Genomic DNA, 24,560 nt, shown 5'->3' on the forward strand with positions numbered 1-24,560 from the left:
TCATCGTCGGGGTTACTATTCACCGCCGGAGGTTACTATTCATCCGGTGGGGTAAATTATTTAAATTAATAAATTACAACATTTTATAAATAATATTTAAATTACAGCAGATATGTAGGTGGTGCAGCTATCCCATTAAAGCGATAAAAAAAAGTTATGAAAAGAAGTAAATGCAGTATTTAAACAAATTATATCACATTTTTAAATTAAATGAAAATTTGTGAAAACTCACATTTTGGGAAAATGATGAATTTTCTGAGTCACAAACTTTCTTTTGATTACTCTCAAGTCTGTGGAATGTGTTCTCAATTCTCAGTCCAAAATTTGGAATTACAGCTTTAGTGGTTGGTTTTTGAATGGTGTATTGATGAAATGGAAATAAAAATATCAAAGAAAATATTTTATTTTCCCTCTCTCTCTCTTCTTAAACTCTCTCGCCCCACTTCATTTTTTCTCTCTCTAATTCTCTAATCTAATTCTCAGACCCTTCCCTCCTTTTTCTTTTTTTCTTCTCTGCTGGGCCTTCTCTTTTCTTTTCTTTCTCTTGATTGCCTTATATAGGCAAATTATAATATAATAATAATAATATAATAATATAAACATAATAACAATATAAATATATATACATATTGTTTGATGTTTGATGTTGGTAGACGGACATCAAACGAGTTGTTTTTATTATTTTCCTTTATAATATATATATATATATATATATATATAAAATATAAAATATCTAAAATATATAATTTATACCAAAATACTGAACATGTAATATAATAATATAATTTTTTTATTATTTTATTTTATACATATAAAATATATGAATTATACCAATTTATATAAAAACACCAAAAATATGAATAAAATTATGCAAAATTACAAAACTACTGAACTAATGAAATATTTAGTATTTTAAAACGATTTGGCCATAACGGTAAAGGTTGAGATTAAAGTTTAAATTTCATCTCTCTTACTGAAAATTCTGTGAGAAACACATTCTAATTGTCATCATTGGGCAATCAAAAGAAAGCGTCCAAGTCTTAGGGCCGGTCAAAATGGAGTGTCTACAGCAGCACAGAAGTCGTATTCTAGGGAACCCCAACAACCCCAACAATCGCAATAGCAAAATCTGAAGGAGAGTTTTCAAGCAAGACCAGCTGGGTTGATCCAGTGCTATCATTGTCAATAGATGTAACACAGTAGGTTTGAATGACTCCAGCTCGTCAGAAATCGAGCAGAGTTCTCGGAAGAAAATACGAATGTTATCGGCGGGCAGCAACCATAGGTAACTAAGTCAGGAACTACTAGGCAACAAAATTACAAGGCAGAGAGCAATCAGAAATCTGGACCGATCAACAATTAAAGGCCAATAGACAGAATATTTGCACTTCAAGGAGAAGAAAATTAATACCTCACTAAGCAGTATCTTGACGAAGAGCAGTACACCCCATATGAACCTAATGAACCGCAGTACGAGCCATGGCTAACTTAGGAAAAATATAACTAGGATATTAGTTATAACTCTTTTGGATGACTTTTTGTAATATAAATATAGACGATGTAAATTTCCTTTTGTTAATCTAGTTTTAGAACTCTCGAGTACATGCTTTATTCATCATATTCTTTCGTATATACTTTGTGGATGCAAACCCTTAAGAATTGTTTGTGTGTTTGATTTTCAATCTCCAAGGCATGAATAGGTCTAACTGCAAAATCATCTTGGACACAAATTGATCGTCTAGACACCAATTGTGATCAATGGCAACTAGAAAAATGAGACGACTTACATATTCATTGGGACGTTTTTATTGTTTAAGGGGGACAAACCAACTTCCTTTATTTCCATAAATCAACGAACACAATGACACCAAAAACTTAGAGAATGATTATCATGATACATTCATAGTGAGTATGTGGACTACTACATCAAAAACTAGCAGCAAGGGTTTTCGCATTGAAGCAACGACATCATTAGCTATACAACAAGCAGTTCAAAATTTTTGCAAAAAAAAAAAAAAAAAAAAAACAATCTAGATGATCAAAATAGGTTGACAGAATCTACAGGGAAGACAATGATGCAATGCGGGTAAATTATCCATAACTTTTTGATGGCTTAAAATTTCGAGGACAAAATTTGTTTAGGGGATAGGTTATAGAGACCCTAATTTTTGTAATTACCTTTAAATCCCTAACATTGAGTTTCTTTTAATAAAGCCTTTGAATTTTTACTTAATTGCGTTTTAAACCCTAGAATTGAAAAGAATCGCAGATTAATCCGAGTAAACCCTAATTGATCTTGATAGATTAATAATCACCTTTAAAACCCTAGTATTAATTATTAGACCCTATAATTACAGATTAATTCACTTTAAAATCTTAATTTCCGGTAACGTCGTTTTCACTCGGTTTGTTGCCTTTTTTTTGCGCTTTAATTTAACAGGATCCAAATTTATTATTTTAACTTTTCTAGTAATAGTATATTAATAATAAATATCAAGGTTTCATAAATTTATACTTGGTCCCTATATACTTCTATTTTATTTTATTTCATTCCAAACCTTAATTGTAATATTTTATTAATTAATGCACTCGTGCCTATTATTGTGTATATAAATACAAATATCTCCTATATATATATATATATATATATATTTGGAGCCCAATTATTTGGCCAAGTGATGGATGAAAGGGCCTTGATGGCTTTGATGGACAACTTTGACAAATTTGCACTTGTAAAACTTAGTCCCTAAGAAACCTTCCAATCCTTTCTCTATATATATGCACACTTCTCTCCATAATTTTACACATTTTTATCCATGAATTAGAGGAGTGAGAGAGAGTGATCTTGGAAGAGAGAGAGAGAGAGAGAGAGAGAGAGAGAGAGAGAGAGAGAAAGAGAGAGAAGAGAAGAGAAGAAGAAAAAGAAGAATTGTGTTGAGTCTTGTACAACAAAGGTAAACCTACATCACCTCTTCTCTCAAGTTCTTTTACCACTTGTTTTTCCCCTCCTAATACATGCCATTTGTATATATATGTTGTAGCCTAGGCCTACACTCTTATATAAATGTGTATTAATCAAGAAATGTTGTGCTTCTCTTTTTTTCTTAAATTTCCAACAGCAATTCTTTTACCTCTCTTGAATTTATTTTCCTATCAAAACTTCATAAACTCAAAATTTGTTTTTATGGGGTAACATTTGGTATGTCTAGAGTATGTGATAATTTTGGTAGGACCTAAGGATGTATTTTTATAACCTAAACAATTTTTCTAAGTTTTTTACTCACAAAATTAGAAAAACAGTCAACTTTCTCTATTTTTAGAAACTTCCAAAAAAAATAAACGTGGGTTCACTATTTTGTCAAAATCTTAATCTTGGTGTTATATTCCAACTAAAATTTGTTTGAACTCAAGAGAATGAGAGGTTTGAGAGAAAAACCGATTTGTGTAATAGTCAACGAATATGGATAGATCTTGATAATTCTGAATTGTCTTAAAATCTAAATACTTGTCATACTTTTCTAAATTGAGTTTGAAACTAGAGTCATTTATCTACAAACTCACATGAGGCCAGGTACTTAGGGCCGATAAAAGTATTTTTTCCATAATTATTTTCCAACTGGTTCAAATCTGATTTTCTAGACATTTGTGTTAATGTGGTCTTAATTGTTTTCCAACTCTTATGTGCTATGTTTCTTGAATGTTTAAGTCTTGATATGTAAACTACAATAAATTATGAATTTGTTTTACGCTGCATAAATTACTTTATGTTTAGTTTGGATTCATAATTATCTTGATCATGCTTTGCTATAACCAAGAACATAATGCACTTCATAAAGGAGAAATCAAATAGGATGATAAAAGGTTGCGATCATTGTAGTAAATTTTATGAGATAATAAACAATAGATTCAAGAGTATAATATAGTGGAATATATTCCATTTTTGTGAAGTCTTGCGCAAGTGTGTTTTCGAATCCTAATATGGCACGAGAGGTATTTTGCCTGTTTAACGAAATTGGGAGGCATAAGGGTGGCAATGAGGGTCTCACACAACGAGGGTATCCCTAGAAGCTTGTTTCCTTAGAGCAAACTGTGATGTCACCACTCGGATATGTAACCTAGGTGCGTGGGCATCATTGGTTATTGTGCGGTAAGTGACGCACTGGTGGTTATGCATTAAGCGACGCATTGATATTGTATTAACCAAGGGGGAGTCAGAATTGCATGTGGCTAATGTTAGTAGTTAGGTAGGAACGACATTCCGTTGGGAGTTGCCGAGAACTAACTTAATTGACTGTTATCCTTGAGAACCAAAATTGAATATAAGCTCTACTCAATTATTGCTTTCACTTTATGTTATGATCATGCCGTTATTTTACTTGTGTATTTAGAATGGGAAAAAGGATGGGGTGTGTGTATTTACTAGGCATTCCAAGCTCATAGCGTTTTATGCCAGGTGAAGTGAGTTTTACACCAAGAACAGAATCTCTAAAAGTTTTGAGAAACCATGGCTACCCTAGAGATTAGATTCTATATTTACTATATTTTGGATAATCTTTTTGTATCAAGAAATTGATCTATATTTAATGACTTGAAGAATTTTATTTGTAACTATTATCAATATTTTCCTTTAGTGTAATTATTTATATTTTGTGCTTAATTATTTGTATAATGTTGTGTATCCGCTAGTTAAACCCAAGTGTATTGTTATATTATATTAGCGATGTTACCAAAATTTGGGGCGTCTTATTTCTTATGCTCGAGCGATCTTAGCTCAAGCGGTCTTTTGGTCGCTCGAATAGTATTTTGGTCACTCGAGTGATTTGCACGTATATCAGTTCGTAAAACTCACATATTCAATAATTTTCTCATCTCATACTCTCTCTCTACACTCAAAAACCTAGATTTACTCTCTCTCTAGAACTCATCTTCTACCTTCAAATACATTACTATCCATTTCTACACCTTAGTCCCTTTGATAAAAAATAAAAATAAATAAAAAAAGGTAGAGCTCACCTAGAGCTTCATTTTAATCAAAACAAAGTTGATTTTCGGCTTCGTCGAGGTTTCTTCACTCTCTCTCTTGCTGTCTAGCTTTGAGATAGATTTCCCCACACTTTTGTATGGTTTTTAACTTGGCTATTTGTTTTTCTAAACAATATTGTGATTTGAAAATTTTTGAACAAAATCTAGGGTTTTGGTTTAAAAATCAAAAGATAGGTTTTCAAATAGGTTCTTAAATATGATTGTGAGTTTGTAAATGTGGTTGAGTTCTGATAAAATGGTAAATTTTTATCCTTGGAATTGGATTATAAAGGAAATGGGATTTTGTCGTAAAATGTGAATATTTGATTTTTTTAAAGAGGAAATGGAAATGATGTTGGGTTTTATGAAATTAGAATGATGATGATGATGGTGGTGGTAGTGGTGGTAGTGGAGTTGGACATGCATTATCACTCTCATCTTGAAATTTTGAAAAGTTTATTTTTATTAAAAATTATCTATCTGTTTAGAGATATCTGTTTTGGGCTATCAGTGGAGGATAGCTATGATTGTTATAGAAATTGCATGAGAATTAGGAGAATTGAAACTAGTTTCTCATGTATTTGCATTAAGCATTGTTGCATACTTAAAACATTGAAAATGTATATTGTTTTGAGAAAAAAGGGATAAATACCTTGTTGAATCTAGGTAAAAGGTGTGGTTGTGGGATTATGTTGGCCTGTGTATCCTTGGTGAAAGTCCAGAAACTTGCGCAGTTAGGGGCTAAGCCTTCCAGTTAATACTAGTAAAAATGACATTGGTAATGCTTGTATAGCCTATTAGCAAACACGTACCTAGAGATTCCCAGTGTTTGTAATCATTGTCCTATTTTCTGTTATAAAGGAAATGTTTTCATGAATTGTAATATAAACTTGGCATGGCATAGTTTTTGGAAAAAGATATAAAATGTTTAGCTTTATTAAGATTTATACACTGTGTTAGAGTATCTCTACTGGGCTTTGGCTCACCCTATGTGGAAAACGATTTTCAGGTACTGATGATATGCCTCCGCCAAGGCCAAAGCTTGGGAGAACTTGGAACCAAAAGCTTCTTTTTGTTATTGTTGTAATTATTTTGTACAAGCCTAGGATTTAAACTATATTGAGTTAAAACTCACTTTTGTTATAACCAAGCATCGTCTTGGAAAGTGTAGCCATTGGGGCATTAATTTATCTATTTTGACTTTTATATTCATATCATTTGCTTATGACACATGCTGTAGATTCAGGGTTAGGGCTTATGAATGTATAATTGCATGTGCCATCTTTTGTAAAATTGAATCATATGAATGTAAAGTTATCATATTCAGATATGTATTATGAATGGATAATTATTGTGAGATGGTATTATTGTTATTTATTTCAGGGCGTTACAACTTGGTATCAAAACTGACCAGGTTTGAATACTTTGGTATCATGGGATGTGGTTTTTATCACAACGGGTTATCTCGCTAGTTAAATTTGAAATAGACTGGTATGCTATGTGATAACATGCTTACGTGGCTAAATGGGTATGAAACTAAATTTCTAAGATGTTGATTAGGTCTACGAGTTTCTAGAAATCCTGTTAGAAGAGCACTTGATCACTACTATTTCTAACTGAAAGTCTGGCAACGTCGCGGAACAAGCATTATCTAGAAATGAAGTTCGTATGCGTTTATGTGACTACGTGATTATGTAGAGTGAATTAATTGTTGTCCACCGCATTAGGACATAAGTGAGTTTAGCTTCGACACATTTGTAAATGTGACAAGCTCTTGCGTTACCTTCATTAGGATGTTAAGACGTGATAGTGGTAAGCGTGGCAGGCCTAAACGGCAGAAAGTGTCGTTACCGGATGATATTCCGGCACAGGAGAAAGGGGTTAGTTAGGCTAGTATGGCCAAACTAGTTGGTTAGCAAATGGGTGCTTTGGCCAGTGAAATGGCCCGAGCCTTGCGGGAATCCACGGACATTCTCAAAGCTGAGAATCAAGTCTAGGCCCATGTTGCTAAAACAGGGTCATCCTTTTTGAAGAGGGAGTTCTTCCGGTCTAATCCAGATGAGTTTTTGGGGGATCTAAATGAGCCACTGAAGACAAATAAGTGACTAAAGCAGATGGTGAAGACGTTCGAGATGTTTGGCATCGAGGACGATGGGCTAAGAGTGACCTTAGCATCTTTCCAATTAAAAAGAGATGAGGGTCAGTAGTGGAAATACATGCGTGGGCGCATTAGGGTGACTTGGAAGGCCTTTGTCAACGCTTTTAGGATAAGTTCTTACCTCCCACTACTAGGGAGAAGTTGAGAGAGTAGTGTTTTGAAACTCAAGCAGCTTGACACACTAGTGGCCGAGTTTGAGACTGTCTTTACTAGTTTGTCAAGGTTTACATCAGAACTTGTGGCGACGGAGGAACACCGTTACATTGAGTTCGAGAAGAGGTTGAGGACCGGGCTTCTTTTCAAAGTGGTTGGGTCCATGATTAGGGACTACAAACACCTTGTGGAGGTGGCGGCTCATCTTGAGACCGTGGTATAGTCGGAGGAGGAATGGATAAGGAGCTCTAGGCAGAGGAAATACAAGGTTCAGGGAGAGACTCGGGACAACAAGAGATAGAGGGGTTCTACCCCACAGTAGTCCTTGGGAGCACAATCCAGATCCACTTTTCCTGTACCAAGTTTTGGGTTACAAAGAGGTAGTCAGGGGTGGGATTGTTTGTTTCAAGTGTGGTCTATTGGGCCACAAGTCTTTGGTTTGCCCGTAGAGGGAAGGAGGGCAACAGTCTGCACCGTCTACGGCTCGTTCATAGAGCTAGAGTCAGGGGACAGGGCAACCGCCCACCTGTTATTAGTATGGGCAATTAGGGCACATAAGAAAGTTTTTCCCTTAGTCGGGTGGCACATCTGGTGCCTTTGGTTCGAGGAAGACACAAAGCCCTCAGCCTACACCATCAACTCTAGCCTCGAGGGCCAATTAGGGAGCCTTTTTCGTTCAGTCAGTGTTTCAGACTTCTACTCTGAAAGGTGAGCAGGTAAAGTAGAGACCTATAGGGTGTGTATGCTATTACCACACCATATTTGTTACCAGCACCTTCAGTAATGTGAGGTAACTTCTTGCTGTGTAATTCTATTTCCAATGTGTTAATTGCTACTGGTGCATCCCATTCTTTCATTTCGTCTACATTCGCATCAGTATTGGGGTTAGAAGTAGCTCAGTTAATGTCTCCACTCAGGGTAGAGTCACCAGTTGGTAGTGAGGTTGTATTGGACTAGGGGTGTCAGGGTTGTAAGATAGTGGTTGTCGGTCACCGGTCACCAACTTCCTTTTGCTTTTGTGCTAATTGATATGTTGGTTTCAATGTTATTTTGGGCATGGATTGGTTGTCATCTTATTGAGCAATTATAGACTGTTACCGTCAGAGAGTTATGGTGTGTACCTCGGGTGGTGATTGCTTTTATTTCTTGGGGGACCGAGTTGATAGAGCTTTGTTACTAGTGTATGATCTGCATGGTCGGGGCAAGCTTAGTCTCCTTCTTGTTACTTTTTTGGGTGTTGAGAGTGATGTGGTCCAAGTTGAGCTGCCGAGGGTAGTTTGTGCTAAGATGTTACTAGTTTACCGTTTCACCGTGAGATCGTTTCGCTATTGATTTAGTGTCTATCACGACACCGATATCCATGGCACCGTATAGATTTACACCCGCCGAGTTAAGTGAGTTGAAGATTCAACTCCAAGAATTGCTAGATGAGGGCTTTATCCGCCCTAGTTCTTCGCCTTGGAGAGCACCGTATCTCTTTGCTAAGAAGAAGAATGGCACATTATAACTTTGCATTAATTACCGGAAGTTGAACCGGGGTAACTGTTAAGAACAAGTACCCACTATCTCGTATAGATGACTTGTTTGATTAATTTAAGGGGTCATGTTGTTTTTCTAAGATAGACTTGAGGTCAAGTTATCACCAGTTAAGAGTTAAGGATAAGGATATCCAGAAAATGATATTCTATACACGATATGGCCACTATGAGTTTCTAGTGATGCTTTTTGGCCTAACTAATGCACCGGCCTTGTTTATGGATTTGAATAATCGAATTTTTTGTGAGTTCTTAAACCATTTTGTAGTTGTCTTTGTTGATGACATCTTGATCTACTCACCCTCTAAGGAAGAACACGAGAAACACTTACGAATTATACTTGAGTTGCTTAGAGCCCACAAATTGTATGCTAAGTTTGGGAAGTGTAAATTCCGGTTGAAAAAGGTAAAATTCTTAGGTCATGTGGTATCCGGGGAAGAGGTGACTATAGACTCTTCTAAGATAGAGGTAGTGCAAGATTGGGAACAACTTAAGAATGCCTTTGAGATTCGGAGCTTCTTGGGGTTAGCCAGGTATTACCGACACTTTGTGAAGGATTTCTCTAGATTAACCTCACCGTTGACTAGATTGATGAGAAAATGTATCAAATTTGTGTGGAGTAAGACTTGTGAGAAATCATTTCAAGAGCTTAAGGTTAGACTTACCACTGCTCCAGTGTTGATTATTTCGGAGAGGGGTTTAGGCTATTCAGTGTATTGTGATGCGTCTCGGGAAGGTTTGGGTTGTGTCTTGATGCAAGAGGGAAAGGTAGTAGCTTATGGCTCACTGCAGTTAGAAACACAAGAGAGGAATTATCATACTCATGACTTAAAACTAGCAGCAATGATTTTTTCTTTGAAAATCTGGGGACATTATCTTTATGGTGAAAGATTTGAGGTATTTTCCAATCACAAAAGTCTGAAGTATCTTTTTTCATAGAAAGATTTGAACCTGAGATAGAGAAGGTAGATGGAGTTTATAGAGGATTACGACTTTGAGTTGAATTATCATCCGATGAAAACCAATGTAGTAGCCAACGCCATGAGTAGGAAATTCACTAGCAGTGTAACTAGTATTGTCATCCGAGAATGGGAGATATTGGGCGCTATTGTCGAGTTTGATTTGCATCTTGGCGAGTCTGTTGAGTCAGCAACTTTGTTTACCATAGTTGCACAACCTACACTTGTAAGCCGAGTTATAGAAGCCCAGTGGGGTGATCACGAGGTAGAGTCTATCCAAGAGAAGACATCTAGTGAAAAGGTATAAAAGGGCTAGAACATGTATTCTGACTCGAGTGTTAGATATCTTAACCGCTTTTTTATGCCAGAGTTGTGTAGGGAGGAGGTATTCCGAGAGTTCCACCATTCATGCCTTATGGTACATCCGAGAGGCATAAAGATGTATCACAACCTTAGTCATCAATTTTGGTGGAGGGGGATGAAGAGAGATGTAGCCTTGTTTGTATTAAGGTGCCTTACTTGTCAACAAGTGAAGACCGAGATTTAGAGACCTGCGGGTTTGTTACAACCTTTGCTTATATCCGAGTGGAAGTGGGAGCATGTTACGATGGATTTTGTTGTGGGTCTTCCGAGCACTCAACAGGGTGATAGTCGATCGGTTAACTAAATTAGCGCACTTTGTACCTATGCGCACAAGTGACTCGGTGGATTACCTTGCCGACCTCTATGTTAGGGACATAGTTCGACTTCATGGGGTCCCTATGACTATTGTTTTGGATAGGGATCCGCGTTTCATGGCTCAGTTATGGCAAAGCCTATAGAACGCCTTGGGCATTAGATTAACATTTAGCACCACCTATCATCCTCAAATTGACGGGCAGTTAGAGTGTACCATTCAGATACTAGAGGATATGTTTCGAGTTGTGTTCTTGACTTTAAGAGGTCGTGGGAGAGGCACTTGCCTTTAGTGGAGTTTACCTATAACAATAGCTTTCAAGCAAGTATTGGTATGGCACCGTTTGACGCCTTGTATGGTCGACCGTGTAGATCTCTAGTATGTTAGGCCAAGGTAGGTGACGCACCTATGTTAGGTCCTGAGTTAATCCAGGAAACAACGGAGAATGTTGCACATATCCGTAAAAGGTTGGTTTCAGCTCAAAGTTGTCAAAAGAGTTATGCTGGCCGTAGGAGGAGACCGTTATCATTTGAGATAGAAGATCATGCCTTCTTGAAAATATCACCGAGACGGAGTTTGATGAGGTTTGGGAAGAGCGAGAAGTTGTCTCCTAGATTTATTGGGCATTTTGAGATCCTAAAGCGCATTGGGGAGGGAGCTTATCATTCGGCCTGCCACCACAGCTTTTTAGGGTTCATGACGTGTTTTATATCTATATGCTCTAGAAGGATGAGTCGGATCCATCACATGTGTTGGATTGACCCGAGTTAAAGGTAGATGAGGATGCCTTATAGGAGGAGAGACCGGTTAGAGTCTTAGATACACGAAACCAAGTCTTGTGAGATAAGACAATTCCACTGGTAAAGGTGTTGTAGCGACACCACGCGGTTGAGGAGGCAAGTTGGGAGCGCGAGACAAAAGTCCATGAGAAGTATCCGAATCATTTTGTTAATGTCTGAAAACTTATGTTGAAAATCTTGTTATGTTGATTAAATATAAACATTGTATATGTTTTGGGAAAAGTGAAATGCTTATTCAATATTGAAAACTTCTTTATCATTGTTTTGAGAATGAATGACCGCTAGATGGGTCATGGTTACAAGTTCGACTTGTTATTATTATTGTAATTGATTTAACACGGTGTTGTTGTTTGATTTAAAAATTTCGAGGACAAAATTCCTTAAGGGGGGAGGTTATAATGATTCTGGTTTAGACTCGACCCGTTGACTGTTTTGAATATGGGATTTCTTGTCCTAAATGGTTGTTCATACCCTTACATCCTATTCTTAATTGAGTTTGGTTATTGTGGACCCGCCTTTTTCCGCGCCCTGCCTTTCGGAAAGGGTTGAAAAGAAGGCCTCACAGTTCAGACTCCCGTGATTCTGAATCTAATCTCACAAGTGCAATTTGAAACTGATAAACACCAAAGAGTCCAAATTTGGCAAATCGTTTTGGAAAATTGATTTTGAATCAAAAAGTGCCCAAATTGGACTGTTTTGCCAGATATAGAGTCGCCACCTAAATATTTTATTTTTGGGAAAATTTAGAAAACCCTAACTTGTGTCAAAGGCCACGTATCCATCATCACCAAAGTTGCCTCGGCTCGGGAACTTAGGTACGAAAGGGGAAAGTCCTGAAATGAGCACCCCCGTTCGCCCGATCAAAGATCGGCCTCTAATAATCATGATATGATGTTTTATAAACATTATGTGTTCTTGTTCCGGTTATTAAACTAGCTTTACTATGTGATGCGCACAAGCAAGTATAAACTAGTTTGCTCAATTTGGAACAATTCAACTAATGTTTGTTTGCGAAAATGGTTTGAATTTGCCACCTCAAGTGGGCTTAAAGTTGCGAATTTGCCACCAAACATAATGGGCTTGAAACATTATTTGCTACTTAACAAAGTAGGCTTAAATCCACATTCGTTGAAACAATAAGCCTTCATCCACAGGTATTCATGCAGTTTAGCATTTAAGCACATAGCCTCATAGCAAGCATGCGAAACATGGCAATATGGCAATCACACCCATGCAAGTATGCTAAAGCATAAAAACTTACAGAGTACTCCAAGCGAAAACAAAAACTAGTTAGAAAGATGCATGATCCTAACTATACAAGATGTCTAATGCAATGCATGCAATAATGCAATTAATAGGCTCGGCTACTAATATGGCATATGGATTGATTTGAACAACATGCGATTAAACACGTATTCAAATAAGTTATTGAAATTGCAATGCAATTTAAATGATGCGTCGAGCATCAGTGCATGCAATACGAATGAATGGATGCAAGTATGCAATATGCTAATTTGAAATATGTCCCTAAACTAACCATCGAAAGCAATTAAATAAAAGGGAGAAAGACGTGAGATTGGAAGACATACACGCACGCACACTTATTACAACATTACACCCTCGCGAAGGAGGGTCCGAATGAATAAGCTAACTAACTAGCTACGCTAATTAAGCTAACTATTACAAACCTTGGAACTAATTAACTATTCTAGTTAACTAATTATTACAAATTGAAATCAAATAACTAGTTAAACTAACTAATTATTTACAATACTTAATTAGTTACAACTACTTAATTACAACACGTACTTGATCTAACGCTAATTAAACTAACTAACTAATCCCGGGAAGCGAGGAATGCATGCATGCTTGTTCTTTCACCCGAAAAGCCACTGCCTTGCTGCTGCAAGCCTCTGTTTGCACATTTGATCACTGAAAATTCTTCCAACTTCCAGAACATTTCTTCTCCACCTCAAGAACACACTGTGCAAATTTCATTGGTGGCCGACAGGGGGGACAAGGGCCGGTCAGCTACCAATGGTGGTTGTCAGCCACTGTTGGTTCACATTTGCATGCTGCAACAGAGAGCAAAACAGTGTATTCTCACAGGTTGTTTGTAGTGTTTACCCTCCTTATCATCACACAAGCTCAAATGAGAGAAACTCTTGGCGCTCAAACCATCAATCAAGAAATTTCCATGCATAATGGCTAAGGGACCAAGTTTGAACAAGTTCAATAAATGCACAAACAAGACTCAAATGACCATCACCCTATCATGCATAATCAAGGGCAATGGAGACCAAAGAAAGTGGCACATTTCATCACTTTTGAGTATGAAATGGCCCATTTTCCTTGTGTTTGAATTAACGTCCGATTCAAACACAAAAGATGCTTATCTTGCTTGTTTTTACTTACCCATTTTGTTTACCGATTTTAATTACCAAACCATTCTTTAGCCAATTGGTCCATTGGTGAGTGTCTTCTAAAGCGAAAAAGTGTCAACCAAGGGGTAGTTCAAGGTATGAGGGAAGCTTCATGCCGTTGATAATGAACCCTCAAAGGAGGATTAAACCATTAAGCATGAGTCTTAACCTTAAAGCTTAAACAACCCTAAGGTTGAAACAACCCTCAAAGCAAATGAAAAAGAAAAGAAATTAGGGAGATTGCAGTGATTGTATGTACTGAAAATGAGTGATAAAAGCACTTAAACATGCAACCAACTCACACCAATGATGGTTAAAGCCTTAAAACACTAAACTAGTGAAGGAATTAACACTATAACTATGTAAAACAAGACTCAAATGAACTAACCAGTCCAAAATAGAGCCAAAGCAAGCTATTTCAGAGGCTAAAACATGCTGGACTTAAGCTACAAATTGCTAGAAAAATAGGCTAACACATAGAGCTATCTAGACATGCAAACAAGACATGAGGAGAGGAGGCTAACCCCTCTTATTTTGAACTTCAAAACATGATTTTAGCCACTGAAATAACTCTGAAAAACAGTGTTTAAAATCTCTGAAAAATATGATGCAAGGGTGGGAAACACAAAGGCAAAGACCTCCATAACAAGGTATAAAAAAGGGCTATCAACCCCTCAACCTTTAATGGCCTTAGGACCTAAGCTTCAGCCCAAAAACATAGATTTTTTATAGCCCAAAATCAGTTAGAAAACATGCTGGAATGAAGACAAAAGTAGCAAAAAAAATAAGCTAAAACATGGCAATTTAAGCTAGTAAACAAGCCAAAGGAGGAGTGGTTAACCCCTCTATTTTTAGGACTTCAAAATCACTTTTTTAGTCTCTGAAAATTAATGGTAAAAAGCTCAAAAAAAGTTGATAAAAGAATGGAAAACACAAGTGAAAAGGCTTAGAGAGTAAGGTTTAAAGAATGGTGATTAACCCATCTACCTTTAAGAGCCTTAAATCACAAGCTTTAGCCCATAAAAATAGGTTTTAAATAACTTAAAAATAGCAAGAAAAGATGTAAAACAAATGGTGTAAAGATGGTGTAAAAGTAAGAGAAGTATACCTCTTGGAGATGAGTGAACCCTTAAGCCATAAACCACCAATTTCCACACTCTCAAGTGCTTCAAGAGCTCAAATCCAAGCTCAAATTACCTCAGCAAGAAGCTCTCTAGGTTTGGTTTGGTGTGATTGGGCATAGGCTATGCAAGTTGCAAAAGAGAGAGAGAATTGTAGAGAGAGAGGATTTTTGAAAAAAATATTTCACTCCTAATGTTTTCCAACCTTGAAAGTGAGAAGAGAGGCCTTCTATATATAGAAAAATAGCCTAATAGGTCGAAAATATCAAGCCCTAGATAGCTGGAGCTTTTGGAGGACAGTTGGTACAAAATATCTTGGTTTTTCACCATTGGCCGGTCAGAAAAATCTATTCTCCGGGTCCAACTTCAAATGGGCATATCTCCCTCATCTGGACTCCTTTGCAGGTCCTTCTTAAGTCTAAATTGAAGCCCTGGAAGTCTTCTTTTCAATGATGGCAGCCTCACATTAAAATTCCAAGTATGCAAAAAGATATGCTTATTTTAGTGAAAACTGCTCCGTTTCGATCCTAACCGGATTCATACCTAAGTTCTCCTCAACTAGTTTTCTTCCCTCTTCTCCTATTTTCTTCAACTCCAAACTTCTAAATAAGGTGTTTTGAAATATTTTTCGAAGATTTCACCTCTCTTTCATTTATTTCCACTTTGTCCTTGCTCGGTTTATCGAAAAGCGCAACATTTAACGAAATGTGAGCCTCGAAACATCGTAAAAAAAATTTTCAAAAATATTTTGAAAGTGAGGGTTTTAAGGTCTAAAATCATTTTGGTCAAAATAGTTTTGGTCCAAAATAGGGTGTGAGGTTAGGATTTAGAGCTCTTCTTGCTGAAGAAATAGAACATTTGTATAGCACAACTTTCATCATCGAGTGATCAATCAACGGCGCCCAAGTCTTAAGGGCGGTAAAAATGGGGTGTCTACAATTATTTGGATGTCCCTGTTGCATTTGGAACAGGTTGGAGTCCATTTTTCAAAGGAGTCTTTGCCCAGATTTTGGTCAATTTGCTCGAGCGATCCTTTGGTTGCTCGAGCGAACTCTCAGTACTTTTACAGGCCTGAAAAAGTACTGAAAGGGTGGTGTTTTGGTTGTTCTTTGGTTGTTCATACCCTTATACATCCTATTCTTGATCAAGTTTGGTTATTTGGATATCGTTGTTGCATTTGGAACAAGTTGGGAGTCCATTTTTCAAAGGAGTCTTTGCCTAGATTTTGGTCAGTTAGCGCGTGCGATCTTTCTTGTGCTCGAGCAGTCTTGGCTCGAGTAGTCTTTCTTACGCTCAAGTGGTTAGCCTCTGTCTGCAAAACTTTTGGAAGAGTGTCATTGTGCGCTCGAGCAGTAACTTTGTTTGCTCGAGCAGTCTCACTTATTGTGTCTAGTTGTTTGAGCGGTGTTTTGATCGCTCGAGCGATCTACACCTATATTAGTTCGTAAAACTCACATTTTCAATCATTTTCTCATCTCACACTCTCTCTACACTCCAAAAACCTAGATTTACTCTCTCTCTCTAGAACTCATTTTTTACCTTCAAATACACTATCATTCATTGATCTCTACATCCTCATCCTTTTATAGAAAGGTAGAGCTCACCGAGAGCCTCATTCTAATCGGAGCAAAGTTGATTTTCGGTTTCGTCAAGGTTTTTTCACTCTCTCTCTTGCCTTCTAGCTTTGAGGTAGAAATTTCCCTGCACTTTTTGTATAATTTTTAACTTGGTTATTTGCTTTTCTGAATAATATTGTGATTTAGAGATTTTTGAACAAAATCTAGGATTTTGGTTCAAAAATCGAAAGAAGGATTTTCAAATGGATTCTTGAATATGATCGTGGCTTTGTAGATGTGGTTGAGTTGTGATAAAATGGTAGATTTTTATCCTTGAAATTAGATTATAAAGAAAAAGGAATTTTGTCCTAAAATGTGAATATTTTATTTTGTAAAGAGGAAATGGAAATGATGTTGGGTTTTATAAAATTGAAATGATAATGATGATGATTGATGGTGGAGTTGGATATGCATTATCACTCTTATCTTGAAATTTTGAAAAGTTTATCTTTATTGAAAATTATTTATCTGTTTAGAGATATCTGTTTTGAGCTATCGGTGGAGGATAGGTATGATTGTTGTAGAAATTGGATGAGAATTAGGAGAATTGAAACTAATTTCTCATCCATTTGCATTGAACATTGTTGCTTACTTCACATATTGAAAATGTATATTGTTTTGAGAAAGTGTGGTGAATACCTTGATGAATCTGGGTAAGGGGTATGATTGTAGGATTATGTTGGCATGTGTATCCTTGATGAAAGTCTATATCAGTTAGGTGCTGAACCTTCCAGTTAATACCGGTAAAAATGACATTGATAATGTTTGTATAGCCTACTGACAGACATGTACCTAGAGATTTCCATTGTTTGTAATCACTGCCCTGTTTTTCTGTTGTAAAGGAAATGTTTTCATGAGTTGTGATATAAACCTAGCATGACATGATTTTTGGAAAGAGATATAAAATGTTTTGGTACAAGCATTGTATATGCATTCACCTTATAGCTTTGTTAGGATTCATACACTACGTTATCTCTATTGGGTTTTGGTTCACCCTATGTGAAAAACTATTTTCAAGTGCTAATAATATGCCTCCGCCAAGGCCGTAACTTGGGAGGGCTTGGAGCCAAGAGTTTCTTTTTGTTATTGTTGTAATTATTTTGTACAAGCCTAGGGCTTAAACTGTATTGAGTTAAAACTCACTTTTATTATAATCAAGTATCATCTTAGAAAGTTATAGCTATTAGGGTATTAATATATCTGTTTTGACTTTTATTTCATATCCTTTGCCTATGACATAAGCTGTAATTTCAGGATTAAAATTTATAAATGTATAGTTACATGTGTTATCTTTTGTAAAATTAGATCATATGAATGTAAAGTTCAGATACGTATTGTTAATAGATAATTATTGTGAGATATTATTATTGTTATTTATTTCGGACATTACAGGGCTGGTCCTGTGTTCGCACAATCATGGAGTCAGGAGTTTCCCTCTCTGAAGCCACCTTTTTCCCTCTACTTAGGTTTCCAAACCTAGCGCTTAGCTCACTCCCTTCCACTGGCCCACCAACATTTATCCCTTCCAAGATAACAGTTTTGACCACATGCATACAGCCTGAGCAAGGATCCTCTAAAGTATTTTTTTTTCTAAAGTTTTCTAGAGTGGTGCATTGTGTGGTTGAGACTTAATGACAAGTCACATCAATTTTTCAACATTAAATTTCAACCACACAATGCACCACTTTAAGAAATTTTAAGAAAAAAATATTCTAGAGGATCCTTGGTGATACAGCCTTCACCACTTTCTGATGCCATAGAGGGTGCCGAAGAACAGACTTGTATAGAAGGTACACCCACGTTTGCACGATTAGTACTGGGATTTGCCACCTGGTCCCTCGTACCATTTACCGTCGCACCTCTTTCCGGTTGCCAGAGTATGCCTTTCCGACGGCCTTCTTCCACCAGACCATTCACTCTGACCTCCGTGTTGTCCACCCACCACCTAGTTTGTTCGGCAGTCATCTCCAGATTTGGAGGTCTACCCGTTCTTATTTCAGGTCCATACGTTGATTGTTCTCCAACCTCGCGGGATACAAACTTGCAGACTGCTTTTCCATGGCCAATTCTCCCGCAATCATAACAGAAGTTTGATAGTTTCTCGTATTTATAAGAGACCCATGATTCTTTTGGTTCGTTGTCCCGAGCAGGTTTGAGTTGGAGGAAGCAGACCAAGGGAAGTGGTTTAGTAACGTCCACATTGATCCTCATCCGGAGAAAGCTTCTCTCTAATAAAATCCCATCATGCATCGCCTCCACCCCCAACAGATTTCCAATCCTTCTGCCTATAATTTCTCCATTCTAATGAGTCATTTTGGCCAGCCCATGAGCTTGGACCCAAAAGGGACACCATTGGAATTTGGAAATCAAGCTCTATCGTCGACCGACCAGCCTCTAGTGGTTGTTAAACCAGAAGGTGCCTCATTACTGACCATAGAGTTTCGAAGAGTACCCTTCTCCGGTCCTCTGCCTCCATGAACTGGAACAAAAAGACATTTTTTGACCAAGGTGAGATGTCCAGCTTTGCCTTGCGTCTCCACGCATGTCAGAGAATGTTGTGCACCACTTGTTTGTTCAAGTTCTTCTGGGCAAGAACTTTGCCGATTAATCAAAGATTAGACACATCTTCATTTTCACACGATTCTTCCAGCAGCTCTATCTGATCCATGTCTTCGTGTAGGTGTGCCCTATTTGGTGAAAAAGATAAGAAGGTGTCGTTTCCATGGAAGCGGAAGACAGAACCCTGGAGGAAAACTAAACAAAGAATTCCTAAAAACCCACACACACGGAGAGCTTTCACCAAGGAAGAAACGAAAGTGGAGAAAGCAAGTAGGGAACCAACCCAACACCAGTTAAGAAACCCTAGCTGGTGCGGAAGAGGTGAGTTAGGAAACCCTAGAAACCTACCAGGAGGTAGTGCCCACGGTTCGAACTCTAAGTTCTCCTGAACAGGTTGTCTATCAACCAACTCACCATCTACTTGTCGTTGTGAAATATCAACATATTATTTATTTATAATAATTGTATTATGATAGAAAAAGCACTACACAAAATTAAAATATTATGAAATTGACACTAATATTTTAGTATATTGAACATTTATAATAAACTCCAACACATAAATGTTTGATATAGTTTTTAAAATCTGTTTTTTTTTTTTTTTTCCTCTTTTTGTTTTGTTTTTTTTTTTTTTTTGGATAAAACTAAATATTGATTTAGACAAAAAAAACAATTAAAACCACTTATCATTTTCATATGATTTTACTTTTTTTGGAGGCAAAGTTTTTTGTTTTGATTTCAGTTTTGTCAAATTAATTTTAATTTTTCAAAAAATATTTTAAAAATTAATTCTAAAATTGAAACCAAACAATTAGATATGTCGCACATTTTAAATCTCTAACTTTTTTTTAGATGGCATGAAACAGCAGTCAAACAAAACAAACAGAACTCACTGCATCTCTCTAAACTTGTTTTTGAGATGGTTTGTTTCTGATATACACACATGTGGATCAGTCTATATACACACGTGCTTATGCACATCTATATATCTCTATATATATATAGAAACACTGTATATGTTTTGTTTTATATGTGTTTAGGCTCAAACTTCTTTTTTTTTTTTTTTTTTAATACATGACTATATGTGTATGTAATTTTCTAATCTAATTTTTGACATTTTTTGTTTGGCTTTTTTTTTTTTCCTTAAATTTGAATATATTAGAAAATAAGTTCATTAAAGTGAACGGGTTAGTTGGGTTGATTTGTCCAACCCGCACACAATTTAACCCAATTTGTTCAAACCCATTTAGTAAATGGGGGGGGTTTGGGTTGAATTATTTTATTATTTTCCACCTCTACTTGAACTCACGTCGCCAATCTAAATAATCCAAATTAATTAATATAATGCAAGAGCTCTCCATTCCTATAATTTTTGCTCAATATATATATGACATTGTATATAAGAGTCTTATATAAAGGTTAGGGGTACCATGGCCTATGGTCCCTTCAGCCCCAACTTATTTATGCTCATGTTCTTTCTCATTTCCTGTTTATGGCTTAAGGCTACGTTTGGATGTAATCTTATTATCAGAAATCACATTATTTATGAGAAAATGATAAAATTTTAAATTGTTGTGGGCTCATCTAACTTTTATTACTCTTAAATAGTTCACATTCTTTAGATTTTCTATAAGAGTGTAGTGATAAGATTATTGTTCAATTTGAAGAAGTGATTATAGTTTGAGTAGATAATCAAAAATCACATTTCTTTTCTAATTCATTATAAACATTAAAATTATGAAGATCTAGAATCATATTCATATTCGAGATTCTTGTCATTCAAAATGACTATAAAATCAGAAAATACAACGCTTAGGAACCCATCTATTGGTGACGCTAATGTATTGCTAACTTGGATGAACAACCCATCTATTGGTTATGCTAATATATTGTTAACTTGGATGTACGGTATAGTGCACAATTTGATAAATTTACAGAACTTTAGGCAAAGAAGTAATAAAATTAAAGAACTTAGAATAAAGAGTTATAAACAAAAGAAGTTGTTCCTTGTAACTATGTCTTCATTATTCCCAAAGAGAAATATTGATATATATGTGTATATATATATATATTCACGGTCTACAACAATTAATTTTTACGACAAGATAATGAATGATCAATGTAGATTCAAATTAAGCTCAGCTTACAAAGTGATTTTGTACATGTTTTTTAAAAAAAAATAAAACTGGCAATGATAAACAGAAAGATGTTAGTAGCCAGGGAATATTGGTGGTGGGGGTGATGAGTACTCTGCGCCTAAGATTGGTGGGAGGATGACGTCTTCGAAGATTGGTGTTGGTGGAGGAACGACAGGGGTAGGAGGAGGAGGAGATAGGGATGGTGGTGGGGGTGGGGGTGATTGGACAGGTGGTGGTGGAGAGAAGACGGGTAATGGTGGTGGGGAGTAAACAGGTGCTGGTGGTGGGGGTGACAAAACTGGAGGTGGTGGGGAATGCACTGGTGGTGGAGGAGAGAATACAGGTGGGGGTGGGGAATGAATTGGTGGGGGAGGAGAGAAGACAGGCGGTGGTGGAGAATGAACTGGTGGAGGTGGGGAATGAATTGGTGGCGGGGGAGAGAATACAGGTGGGGGTGGGGAATGAACTGGTGGGGGAGGAGAGAAGACAGGTGGTGGTGGTGGAGAATGAACTGGTGGAGGTGGGGACTGAATTGGTGGCGGAGGAGAGAATACAGGTGGGGGTGGGGAATGAACTGGTGGGGGAGGAGAGAAGACAGGTGGTGGTGGTGGAGAATGAACTGGTGGAGGTGGGGAATGAATTGGTGGCGGAGGAGAGAATACAGGTGGGGGTGGGGGATGAACTGGTGGGGGAGGAGAGAATACAGGTGGGGGTGGGGAATGAACTGGTGGGGGAGGAGAGAATACAGGTGGTGGTGGAGAATGAACTGGTGGGGGTGGGGAATGAATTGGTGGCGGAGGAGAGTGGACTAGAGGGGGTGGTGAGAATACAGGTGGTGGAGGTGAGTAAATTGGTGGGGGTGGGGATTGAACTAGTGATGGGGGTGATGAAAAGGACGGTTTAGTTGGTGGAGTTGATTTCACTGGCTCGGGAGATTGTGCAGGCGAGAAAATTGGTGGTAGTGGCGATTGAACCAACTGTGGTGGAGGTGATGGGGAGGATGGTTTAGTTGGCGGAGTTGATTTCACTGGTTCATGAGATTCTACAGGTGAGAAAATTGGTGGTGGTGGGGATTGAACTGACTTTGGTGGGGGTGATACGGAGGACGCTCTAGGTGGTGGAGTTGATTTCACCGGCTCAAAGGATGGTGCATGTGAGAAAATCGGTGGTGGTGACGGCTTAATTGAAGTTCCTGAGGATGGTGGTTGTGATGGAGAAGTAGGGTGAGATGGTTCATCGGGAGTTGTCACTGGCACTGGAGATGGCACGAAAGGTTTTGAATGGGTTGAAATCGGTGTCACAACTGGAACTGGAGTTGGAACCGGAGACGACTTTGGTAAGGGTGTTGGTATCCTGGAAATGGAAGGTGGAGAGGAAGTCTTTGGTATTTGTGGAGTCAATGGTTTGGGTGGAGGGCTTGATGGATTTGTGGTAGGTGGCTTGATAGTAGGAGGTGGAATAGTGGAAGCTTTAGGCGATTCTGATGTGGGACTTGGTAACTCAGGTGTTGGTGGCGCGTTGGATTTTGGGGTTGGTGAATTTTTTAGTGTAGGGCTTGATGGGGTATGATGTGATGGTGTTGGTGTTGGTGTTGGCGGAGGTTGGGATTTTGTGTTAGTAATTGGTGGCGATGTTACGGTTGGTTTTGGTTTTGGTGTTGGTGGTGGTTGTGGTTTAGTAACTGGTGGCGATGGTACTGTTGGTGTTAGAGTTAGTGTTGGCACTGGTGGTGATGGGTTATTAACTGGTGGAGATGGGGTGGATTTCGATGGATGTTGTGGTTTCGGGGTGGTTGGGGTGGGACTAGATGGAGGGTTTGGTGTTGGGTTTTTTGGGGTAACAGGACTAGGGTCCTCACTATTAGCCCTACACTTGTCACTGCAATCAACCGGTCGACTCACAACTGGCAAACAAATAGCCTTAGATTTCTGTTTCGGTCTATCCTCCAAACAATTCCCCTCATCTTCCAATGTTACACCGCGCTTTGGAGCAGCATAGCATGCTTTGCCTATTCTCTTGAAGTAGTTATCGGCAAATGTGAAATTTTTCAAGTTTGTCAAGCTACAAAGGCTATCAGGAACGCTACCTGTAAACTGATTGTTGGCAAAATCCAAGGCCTCGAGGCTCTTCAACCCTCCCAACCCCACTGGCAACACGCCAACAAACTCGTTGACACTTAAATCCAAAATGGTTGCCTTTCCTAACAACCCTATTTCCTCTGGCATACAACCGCTCATCTTGTTGTTTGAAAAAGTAATTTCGTCCAAATTAGTCATGTTTCCAATGCTCTTAGGAATGCAACCAGTAAATTTGTTGTTGGCAAAAACTGCCACGGAAACCGATGACTTGCCTAGGGTTTCAGGGATGTTGGAGGTGAATCGATTATTGTTCAACAACAAAGCATCGAGTTCTTTCTCAAAGAGCTCTGGTGGCAATGGCCCTTCAAAATCATTGAACCGGAGATCAAGGTAATTGAGCTTCGGCATTTCTAAAACAACTTTTGGAAAGGTGCCAACAAATCGATTGTTGCTTACATCAAATTCACTCATGAGTCGGAGATCCTTGAAACTCTCAGGGATGATTCCACAGAACCTATTTGAATTAATATGAAACAAAGCGAGATCAGTCAAAAGCCCTAGATCGGAGGGGAGGTGTCCGGCGACATCGCCATGGTTTAGATCAACACCAGCAACGACGCTTACTGTCGGATCATCCAATGCCGAAGAACAAAAAACACCATTGTAGGAACAAACATCAGCGCCAACCCAATTGCTAGTGATGTTGGAGGGATCAGAATAGATAGCGTTTTTCCATGACTGGAGGGCTTTGTAAGCTCGCTTGAGCCTTGTGTTGGCGAATGTTTTGTGGAGTTCAATTTTGTATTCGAATTCGGCAGGGTTGGCGGCGAAGGTGGAAGAAGAAAGGATGAGGAGGGAGGAGAAGAGGAAGAGGAAGAGGAAGCAGCCAAAGGCCTTCATGTTTGGAGGATAAGCCATGGGAGAGGCCCAAGGCTGCTTATAGGAGTGAAGATATGCATGATGAGACAGAAGGAGTTATATGGGGGGCGTTTGAAAGGTTGTTGACAAAGGTCGCCAATTTTAGCACCGTAATTCATGGTGAACACTGTAAACCACAAAATTTGGAGGTGCATATATAGTTGTCTGAGACAATTTAGGGAAGGCTTGTTGGTTAGTTTAGCTTAATAAAATGAGATAGGAAAGGGCTAAAAATTGATAATGACCAAGTCTTACCGTGGAGAAATTATCATGTAAGTCAAGAACACCATGTCAAGATGTTGATGTAGCCTAATTTTAGTAACACGATACCATATGTTTTGTTTTGTGCCACCTCATCAACTATTGATAAAATAGATGGCAACTTAACGCTGATCTTTTTTAGT

The 24,560-nt window shown here is 37.9% G+C and overlaps 1 pseudogene; it reads right to left on the reverse strand.

Moving 5' to 3' along the window:
* Positions 1–21,231: 21,231 nt before the first annotated feature.
* On the reverse strand, positions 21,232–24,156 carry LOC114257397 (pollen-specific leucine-rich repeat extensin-like protein 3 pseudogene; annotated as a pseudogene).
* Between the last annotated feature and the right edge of the window lie 404 nt (positions 24,157–24,560).

The sequence above is a fragment of the Camellia sinensis genome, chromosome 3 (genome assembly GCF_055761805.1).
Source record: "Camellia sinensis isolate YWXY chromosome 3, ASM5576180v1, whole genome shotgun sequence".
NCBI lineage: Eukaryota > Viridiplantae > Streptophyta > Magnoliopsida > Ericales > Theaceae > Camellia > Camellia sinensis.